This window comes from Schistocerca americana, chromosome 3 (assembly GCF_021461395.2).
Source record: "Schistocerca americana isolate TAMUIC-IGC-003095 chromosome 3, iqSchAmer2.1, whole genome shotgun sequence".
Lineage (NCBI taxonomy): Eukaryota > Metazoa > Arthropoda > Insecta > Orthoptera > Acrididae > Schistocerca > Schistocerca americana.
In genome coordinates this window covers 787,106,512-787,116,771 of record NC_060121.1, presented here as the reverse complement: position 1 = coordinate 787,116,771, position 10,260 = coordinate 787,106,512, and the positions used below count along the sequence as shown (strand labels likewise).

The following is a 10,260-nucleotide window of genomic DNA, read 5'->3' as shown; positions in this document are numbered from 1 at the left end:
CGAAATTCTCAGGTAAATAGGTGTTAACTGGAGGGCGACATGGGTACATATAAGAGGCATTCAAATGAAAACCGAACACCTGCCACAGCGGGGCTATAGAATGATTTCATTCAAATGTAATCACCACACGTGTTACCACATCTATCCCACTCGGAGACGAGACGATCAGTTCCTGTTTCGTAGAACGCGGTCAGCCGCTGTCGGGTACGCATCCACTCTTGCATTTCCCCGGCCGAGTGAAACCGACGTGCCTTTCTTCAGTTGGTCAGAAATGTGAAATTCACACAGTGTAAGATCTGGACTGTACAGAGGATGTTGTAGTGTTACCAACCAAATTGCTGGAGCGTAGCCTTAGTCCGATTGGCGGCGTGGGTTGGTGTGCGTCATCGTGCAATCGGATGACTCCATCTGGCAACATGCCTCGGCGTTTTGACCTTATGGCACATCATACTTATGCAAAATGTCTCCAAAGCACTGTGTATTGATTTTGATTCCACGCTTGAGGTATTCGGCAAAATGTCTCCAAAGCACTGTGTATTGATTTTTATTCCACGCTTGAGGTATTCGACAAGCAGAGTTCCCGTGCCCTCCATAAAGGGAGTCATCATGACCTTACCAGAACCTGTGTGAACAGTTACGGATTTCTCCGGCGGGGTGGTGTGTTTCCATTGTTGGCTTTACTATTTTTTCTCTGGCTGCCGGAATGCTGACAGCCAGGAGCATCCTGTTGCACAATAATGCCCGGCCCCCCCACTGACAATCAGACGGAGGCTGCTCTTCAGCCATTTGACTGGGAAACACTGCAACATACGCCCCGGACCTTTCACTGTGTGATTTTCATGTCTTTAGCGCCGGCCGAAGTGGCCGTGCGGTTAAAGGCGCTGCAGTCTGGAACCGCAAGACCGCTACGGTCGCAGGTTCGAATCCTGCCTCGGGCATGGATGTTTGTGATGTCCTTAGGTTAGTTAGGTTTAACTAGTTCTAAGTTCTAGGGGACTAATGACCTCAGCAGTTGAGTCCCATAGTGCTCAGAGCCATTTGAACCATTTTGAGCCATGTCTTTAGCCACATGAAGAAATAAATGCATGGACGTCGGTTTCAGTCAGACGAGGACTGTCGTTTGGTCAGCGGCCGACCGCATTCTTCGAAACAGGAATTGATCGTCTCGTCTCCTGCTGGGATAAATCTCTAAACCCGTGTCGTGATTACTTTTCAATGTAATCATCCCATGGTCCTGTTGTGGTGGGTGTATGGTTTTCATTTGACTGCCCCTTTTATGTTACAATACGGTTACGAAACACTGGCATTGCCGAGATTTTTATTTACAGCTTTGCCCGAGACTTTGTATGTGGAATTTACTTTTGACTTATAAAGCTTCTTTATATTCAACGGCCACGCAAAAAGCAGCTGGCACTTAGATCCACGCCTGCAACATGTGGTGTCTGGACTAGTACTCTGTTTCTGGAGACAGCATAACATATACCCACCGGATGCTGCATATGTTTAAAGCGAAATGGTTGCAATAAGCAGGTGTATAACGTGTACATTTCTATTGTCTATTGTCAAACCACAATTTATGAAAGATGTTTATATTTTATTAATAGGATTAAGAAGGAATAATAAATATTTGTCATGTTGGAAATAATTGTGGTAGCAGGGAATGTCTGCACCATAGTATTGTTGGCAAGAGAGACCGCACATTGATATAGTTTTAAAAAGGGCGGGAGAGACAGCGTATGGATACATTTTAAGAAAAGAGCGAGAAGGACTGCGCATTGATACATTTTGTTATGGTAGCAGGGATTGACTGCACCAGAAAGCATTGTTGGCAGGAGGGACCGCACTTTAGCGTTCGTAGGAAGTCAGTAGTAAGGGAGAAGTGAAGCGAGACGGTAGCAGGTCTGAAGCGAGAGGTTGAGAGGAGCGGTGTGCCTGCCAGCCACTAGCTATGATTTACAAGAGATTATAAACGGATGTACAGAGACATCAGCTAACTATTATAATAAGAGGAACTAATATTATTGAATTAATTTTTTGAGGAACTCAAGTCTACTGAAGCTATGTTTGCGCATTGCTAATTGTAATATTATTGTAAAAAGTAAGTCCCATTTGAAAGTTTTTAAAATCATTTCGTTCAGAATATAATTAATTTTTGCCAGCAATATAGCATTACTGATTATAATCCATTTCAAAAACCATCAACGTAAAACTTCGCAAAATTTTATTGTTATCAAGAAAAGGTTTAACTATGAATTATGTAACTTCAATTAAATTAATTAAAGAATAACGTCAGCTTTGCTATTAAAGAATAACGTCAGCTTTCGTAATAAATACAGCCACTTATTATGACAGCCCACCAGGAGCTAATACAGTATAGTAAAACAGAGTAAGTATATTCATGTCGCAGTTCGATGTAGCAGTCAGATGACGATCCAGTAACAGTGTAAAAGGTAAGGAACAGTTTCGGGTTATTGCAGGTAACGACTGAGGGCCACGACGACGACACATTCTATGTTTCGTCGAAATAATCAGAAAATAACTTTTAATAAGCAGCATTTAAATTTGTATGCGATGATAAAAAAGAGAATTAATTTCAAAAGGAAGATTTCATTTGTTATTACTAAGCAAGAGGTAGAAATTCTAAGGGAAGGTTACATAGGTTATTGTAGAAGGGAAGGTTGCGTAGGAAAAAAAAAGAGATATAGAGGAGACGGGAAGGCTTCACAAGGTTCGGAATATAAATACTGTCTCACCTCCACCAACCCCCATCAAAATTTCTGCTTCTTTGATAACACATTAGAGAGATGTAATTTTAAACCTCTGTGAGTGAAGAGTTCTCACAAGGGAACCTCCCCATCGCACCCCCCTCAGATTTAGTTATAAGTTGGCACAGTGGGTAGGCCTTGAAAAACTGAACACAGATCAATCGAGAAAACCGGAAGAAGTTGTGTGGAACTATGAAAAAATAAACAAAATATACAAACTGATTAGTCCATGTGCATGATAGTCAACATCAAGGATAGCGTGAGCTCAGGAGCGCCGTGGTCCCGTGATTAGCGTGAGCAGCCGCGGAATGAGAGGTACTTGGTTCAAGTCTTCCCTCGAGTGAAAAGTTTAGTTTTTTATTTTCAGTTTATGTGACAAACTCTTATGTTTTCATCACTTTGTTAGGAGTGATTATCACATCCACAAGGAAACTTAAATCGGGCAAGGTAGAAGAATCTTTTTACCCATTCGCCAAGTGTACAAGTTCCTGTCATGTGACGCACATGCCGCCACCAGTGTCGTATAGAATATATCAGACGTGTTTTCCTGTGGAGGAATCGGTTGACCTATGACCTTGCGATCAAATGTTTTCGTTTCCCATTGGAGAGGCATGTCCTTTCGTCTACTAATGGCACGGTTTTACGGTGCGGTTGCGAAACACAGACACCAAACTTATTACAGTGAACAGAGACGTCAATGAACGAATAGACAGATCATAACTTTGCGAAAATAAAGAAAGTAAACTTTTCACTCGAGGGAAGAATTGAACCAATGACCTTTCGTTCCTCCGTCTCTTATGACCTCGTTGTCGACGGGACGTTAACCACTAACCACCACCACCACCACCACCTTTCGTTCCGCAGCTGCTCACGCTAACCACGGGACCACGGCGCTGCTGAGCTCAGACTCTCCTTGATGTTGCATATCTTGCACACGGACTTCTCAGTTTGTATATTTTGTTTATTTTTCCATAGTTTCACACTACTTCTTCCTGTTTTGTCGACTGATCTGTGTTCAGTTTTTCAAGGCCTATCCATTGTGCCAACTTATAACTAAATCTGAGGGGTGTGTGATGGGGAGGTTCCCTTATCAGCAGCGAGATAATGCATGATGCCCTTAGAGTTATGCAGTGCCTCAATTTCGGGAGGAGTTTACAAACAGCGAGTTAAAGCCAGATATTGAGCTGCAGCAAGTTTAGCCTCACGGTCTTCGTTGGATTGTTGAGACCCCATAATCCTCAGTATTTTAGCAGTTGTGGTCTCTTCAGAAAGACTCAAAAAATGGTTCAAATGGCTCTGAGCACTATGGGACTTAACATCTATGGTCATCAGTCCCCTAGAACTTAGAACTACTTACACCTAACTAACCGAAGGACATCACACAACACCCAGCCCGCCGGGAATCGAACCCGGGAACCCGGGCGTGGGAAGCGAGAACGCTACCGCACGACCACGAGATGCGAGCCAGAAAGACTCGACCTCATTTTTATTCATAAACAAATCGAAATCAAAGTGTAATGAGGAGGATCCCAAATCACTGGGCCGGCTGAATAAATTCATTTTTCTTAGCAAAGAATATGAATCAAACCTACCGAAAGAATTAATGCAAAGTCGTTAAGTTTTAAACACACAAAGTGAAACCAGTAAATCCGTAACAAGCCAAGTAGATCCGCTGTTAGCATGTATTCGAAAAATAAAACTACAGTGCTTAATTCTGTCACTGACATAAACTTTCGAAAATACAGATGTTACCGAAATAACAGACTAACAGCACCATCTGTTGGCTCTTTGGTGTGGTATGCCCTGATGAATAAACATTAGGTCTACTAATATGAGCAGACGGTTTTCGATAAAACTTTAAAATACTGTATCTTTTTCTTTCCTCGATCCGATTTTCATGGAATGAAGCCTATATGTTACCTCTAGCTACGCTCAAGGTACCTGTGAAAGCCCAATGAAAGTTAGTGTAGTTGTTTTGGATATTAGCGTGTTCAAACAGGCACACAAAGAGACACGACGGGTTTATAGTACTATTATACGTGTAGACAGATGTAGATGTACAAGAGCTAAGAAGGAGAAATGACATACGGAAGATTAAGAACGACGTGCTCGACCGAAATAGTCTCTGTGACAGGGATGTAGGCTTTCATCCCTACTGTTCAATCTACAGGAGGAATGATGAATATTCAGCGATATGACAGGAACGATCATTTGAAGCAAAAATTTTTATATGGACATATACCTTAGTCCGAGTGGTCCCGGGGATATAACACACTCAATATACATCTTATCATTTATTTTCTGTTTGATTCAGTGCATTGTCAGGTTTACACATGTACATTAATTTGCAAACATTGCAACACGTGCTTTACAAGTTTTCAGTCAAAAATGTGTAATTTTAACACATTCACCTCTAAACATTACCGTACACATCACATTACTCATCTTGTACAGTTCGCAACAGACGTTCAAATATCCCACCATCAGCTCCAGTGCATTTTTGTACTCTTTGGAGAACATGTCGTGTTGCTGGTCTGAGTGCCTCTACACGTTCGTTAATGACAACGGCACCAGCCGATGCGACCAAACAGTTCATCTCATGTATTCACCTTCCACTTGTACGCCTCGGACTTCATTGAACCCCATTAACAAAAACGTAAACACAAAAGGTCTGGCAATCTTGTCAGCCAATTTACTGTACTACCACAACCAATCTAGCGTAGGCTAAGTGCGGTTGAGATGTCCGCTCACATGTCTGTTAAAAATGTGGTGGTGCTCCGTCGTGCTGGAAGTGCATTGCAGTCCGAGTAGCTAAGGGAATGTCCTCAACCTGTTCAACGAACGAACTATGCAAAATATGTAAGTAATTCTGTCCCGTTATTTGCTCTTCTAAAATGACTGGACTTAAAAATATATGTGCATTAAATATATTCTATCTTGGAAACCATTTTTAATAGGGCTTATGTCCCCAAGAAGTTTTTTGCAACAAATCAGCATTTCTGTCATATCCCACAATATTGATCATTCATCTTCGGACACCCAGTATAAGTACGAGTAGAAAAAGCAAATACGAAAATACAAGTTCAGATGTGGGATTGAAATTTACGGTGAAATCATGTCAATGATGAGATTTGCTGATGTCAGTGCCATGCTCAGTGAAAATGAAGAACAGCAGAACATGTCGAATGGAATGCAGAGTCTAATGAGGACACACTGTACACAGATTGTAAAACAGAGTTGGAGAAAGTAACGAGTATAGTAGAAATGAGATTAGCGATAAACTTAACATCGACATTGAGGACCGTTAAGCTGACAAAAGTTGTGCTACCTTGAAGCAAAATAACACGTGACAGATGAAACAAAGAGCACTAGCGCAAGCAAAGAGGGCATTTCTTGTCAAAATAAGCCTACTAATCCCAAATACCGGCCTTGTTTTGAAGAAGAGTATTTTAGAATGTAGTAAAACTGGAATATTGAAGCTAGAAACTCTTTGTGGATGTCGACGACGATGACGCGAGATTCAGTACTGGAAGTTCTTAATTCCAGTTTAAGATGAATTTTTAACAGTACTTTCGATATTCTGTCACGGTTTTACTTCTGTCATTGGTTGTTGCAGATTTGGTGGAACCTTTTTCTGCTACCTAAGTATTTAAATTATTTATTAATAATGAACTGGAAAATTGCGATTATGATTCCTCGTAAGCGTCAAGATGTTTCAGAAAAAAAGCAGATTTGTGCCGGGTCGGGAATCGAAACTGGATTTCCCGCTTGTCACGGGCTGTCACCTTAACCACTTAGGCGACCGCTCGCCCCAAACGGGAAATCCACGATCGAGTCCCGGTACAGCACAGAATTTCATTTGTTCTGAAATATTCTACAGCTAATACGGAGCCATAATAGCAGTTTGCGAGTTGTTCTTAATTTAAAGCGCCTGTTGATCGTCAACTCTATGTCCCAGACACTGACTGCACTGTAGTCTTTAGTTTTATTTTACTTTTTTAATTATCGCACCATATTATTCTCGAAGGTGGTGCGGCCATCACACAGTGTATATATGTGGTGTCTATTCTTTTGAATATGTCCAACGGATGAGACACCATTTTGATCCCGTAGTCACTATGAATCAAGGCGTATTAAAGACTTCAGCTGCCAGTGGACATTGGTTTATATTTACGGGGAAAGCTGAAAATTTGTGCCAGACCGGGATTCGAAGCTGGGTCTCCTGCTTAGTAGGCAGACGCGCTGACCACTACGCCATCCAGACACAATGGTCATCACAACTGCATGGGCCACCCTACAAAGTCTCCTGTCGGACTCAAAGTCTCAACTTACCACACATTACTGATGTAGAGCTTCTTGCCCATTATCCTCATTAAATGAGGCATTTCGTCGATTCCTCTGAGAGTTCAGGCTTGGTTTGCAATGATGGGATCATTGGCCATCCGCAAGAAGAGACATCATTTCAATCCTGCAACCACTATGAATCAAGACACAACGGAATTAGAGACATTATCTGTCAGCAGGCATTGATTTATATCAATGGCGAAAGTTAAAAATTTTTGTTAGATTGTGATTCGAGCCTATGTCTCCTGCTTACTAGACCAAGGCACTGAACAGTACGCCTACCAGACACAGTAGTCAAGACAACTGTACGGACTACCCTAGCGCGACTCCCGTCATACCTTACCTACACCCTACAAATATAGTGCCACTCAGATACACACTGAAGAGCCAAATAAAGTGACACATGTGCCTAATATCGTGTAGGGCCCCTGCGAGCACGCAGAAATGCCGCAACACGACGTGGTTTGGATTCAACTAACGTCTAAAGTAGTGCTGGAGGGAACTGACACAATGCAAGGCTGTCCATCAATCCGTAGGAGTGCGAGGAGGTGGAGATCTCTTCTGCACAGCACGTTGTAAGGCAACCCAGATATGCTCAACAATGTTCACATCTGGGGAGCCGGCCAGAGTGGCCAAGCGGTTCTAGGCGGTTCTACAGTCTGGAACAGCGTGACCGCTACGGTCGCAGGTTCGAATCCTGCCTCGGACATTGATGTGTGTGATGTCCTTAGGTTAGTTAGGTGTAAGTAGTTCTAAGTTCTACGGACTGATGATATTACAGAGCCTCCACAAGCTTGAACAGTCCCCTGCTGACATGCAGGGTCCATTGATTCATGAGGTTGTCTCCATACCCGTACATGTCCATCCGCTCGATACAATTTGAAACGAGACTCGTCCGATCAGGCAACATGTTGGCACTCATGTTCGATGTCAGTGTTGATGGATCCAGGCGAGGCGTAAAACTTTGTTTCGTGCAGTCATCAGGGTACATGAGTGAGCCTTCGGCCCCGGAAGCCCATAAGGATGACGTTTAGTTGAATGGTTCACACGCTGACACTTGTTGATGACACATCATTGAAATCTGCAGCAATTTGGGGAAGGATTGCACTTCTGTCACGTTGAACGACTCTCCTCACTCGTCGTTGGTACCGTTCGTGCAGGATCTTTTTGGCCGCAGCAATGTCGGAGATTTGATGTTTTACCGGTTTCCTGATATTCACGCTATACTCGTGAAATGGTCGTACGGGAAAATTCATACTTCATCACTACCTCAGAGACGCTGTGTACCATCGGTCGTGCCTGACTGTAACACAAAAACTGATAAACTGCCATTGTAGCAGCAGTAGCCGATCTAAAAACTGCGCCAGGCGCTTGGTGTCTTAACCGGCCGGAGTGGCCGTGCGGTTCTAGGCGCTACAGTCTGGAACCGAGCGACCGCTACGGTGGTAGGTTCTAATCCTGCCTCGGACATGGATATGTGTGATGTCCTTAGGTTAGTTAGGTTTAATTAGTTCTAAGTTCTAGGCGACTGATGACCTCAGAAGTTAAGTCGCATAGTACTCAGAGCCATACATACATACTTGGTGTCTTATATAAGCATTGCCAACAGTATGCCGTATTCTGGCTGTTTACGTATCTCTGTATCTGAATACGCATGCCTATACCATTTTATTTGGCGCTTCAGTGTGTATAATTAAGACGAGAATGGCTACTGATTCCTTCAGTGCACATGCGCACCAATCTCGAGCTCTTACAGGAATCGGCGGAATGTCGCGAGTAGTCAGGATAATAGGCAAGAGGCACTACATCAGTAGTGTGTGGATAAATTTAGAATTTGTGTCTGACAGGAGCGGTGCTAGGGTAGTCCACGCAGTTGTGTTGACCACTGTGTCCGGATGGCGTCGTAGTCAGCGCCTCTGCCTAGCAAGCAGGGGACCTGTGTTCGAATCTCGTCACGATACAAAATTACAACTTTCCCCATTGATATAACTTAATGCCTAGAGACAGCTAATGTCTTTAAATTGCTTTGTGTCTTGCATCATAGAGGGAGCCGGTATTCGCCTATGTTGACCATGTTTTTGACGTGTATATCTGTATAGCTAGCAGTCTGTTGGTAGAACTTCCTTGGTGTTTCCAGATATTATTTTTTCAGTTGCGGTACATCAGCCAGTAGCTGCAATTTTCGTTATGGATAGTGACGAAGAAAGTGTAGAGCCAGTTGCACAGCCCTGTTCTGATTTCGTTGCAGCTTTCGGATGTGGGTGTCGGTAGCATTGGCTCAAGCATCCTCGAGTAGAGGTCGTATTAAGCATTTGCAGACAGCAAGGCCGGCGTGGATCAGCAGCGTACAGTGTAGGTTGAGAACTGAGTCGTCCAAGGGTCTTGCCACGTACTACTTCTATGTATTGGTGCCGCGTTAGACGTGTGTACAGTGTGGCTCCAAGGTATGAGTCCGAAGATGTTCAGTTTACTATGAGCGGCGTTAGGACTAGTAGTATATTCGCAATAGTGATAGCCTGCATCTTGTTGGCGATTACGGCTAGCCGCCATTTTGATGTGTAGCCTCCGAAGTGCTCTGTCGGCTTCTCAATTCTTTGTTGCAGTATCGGTGCATTAAGGCTCGTGGTACACAGGGGCGTGTCCTCTGCCTATATGGCCACTTTCACCCGTGGTATTTACAGAGGTCTGCCAAAAGTAAGCACTTATACAATTTTTTCAGTAAAGATCGAACTTTATTTCTTCAAATCGGTAACGCATTTCGACAAACTGACATCATGAAGTCTGTCGTACGATAAATAAGGAGTAAACGTGGGATACACGTTATTTCAAATATTACAGAACAGAACTTGTGCTTCCTACTTGACGAAACAAAAATATAGTTACAGATGTGAAATCTTAAAAAAACTGTATATCCTATTACATCAAGTAGATGAACCTACCAAGGACGAGCGCATAGTGACTACTGCTGAGTCACAGATGATATAGTAAATTGTACATCCTCCTCCAGGTGGCGCTCGGAACACAACAAAACATCACTCTAGTGTAACGACGGTAAAATAGGAATTACATAAAGAATATATTTTTAGATTTTTCTTTCGATACTTCAGCAGTCTATAATTAAAACACACGTACGGATCAATTAACATACCTG

The 10,260-nt window shown here is 43.0% G+C and overlaps 1 non-coding gene across 1 annotated transcript; it reads right to left on the bottom strand.

The window, feature by feature from the left end:
• Positions 1 to 6,956: 6,956 nt before the first annotated feature.
• Positions 6,957 to 7,029, bottom strand: Trnas-acu. The gene has a single exon. It is a non-coding gene; the product is annotated as a tRNA-Ser (tRNA).
• Between the last annotated feature and the right edge of the window lie 3,231 nt (positions 7,030 to 10,260).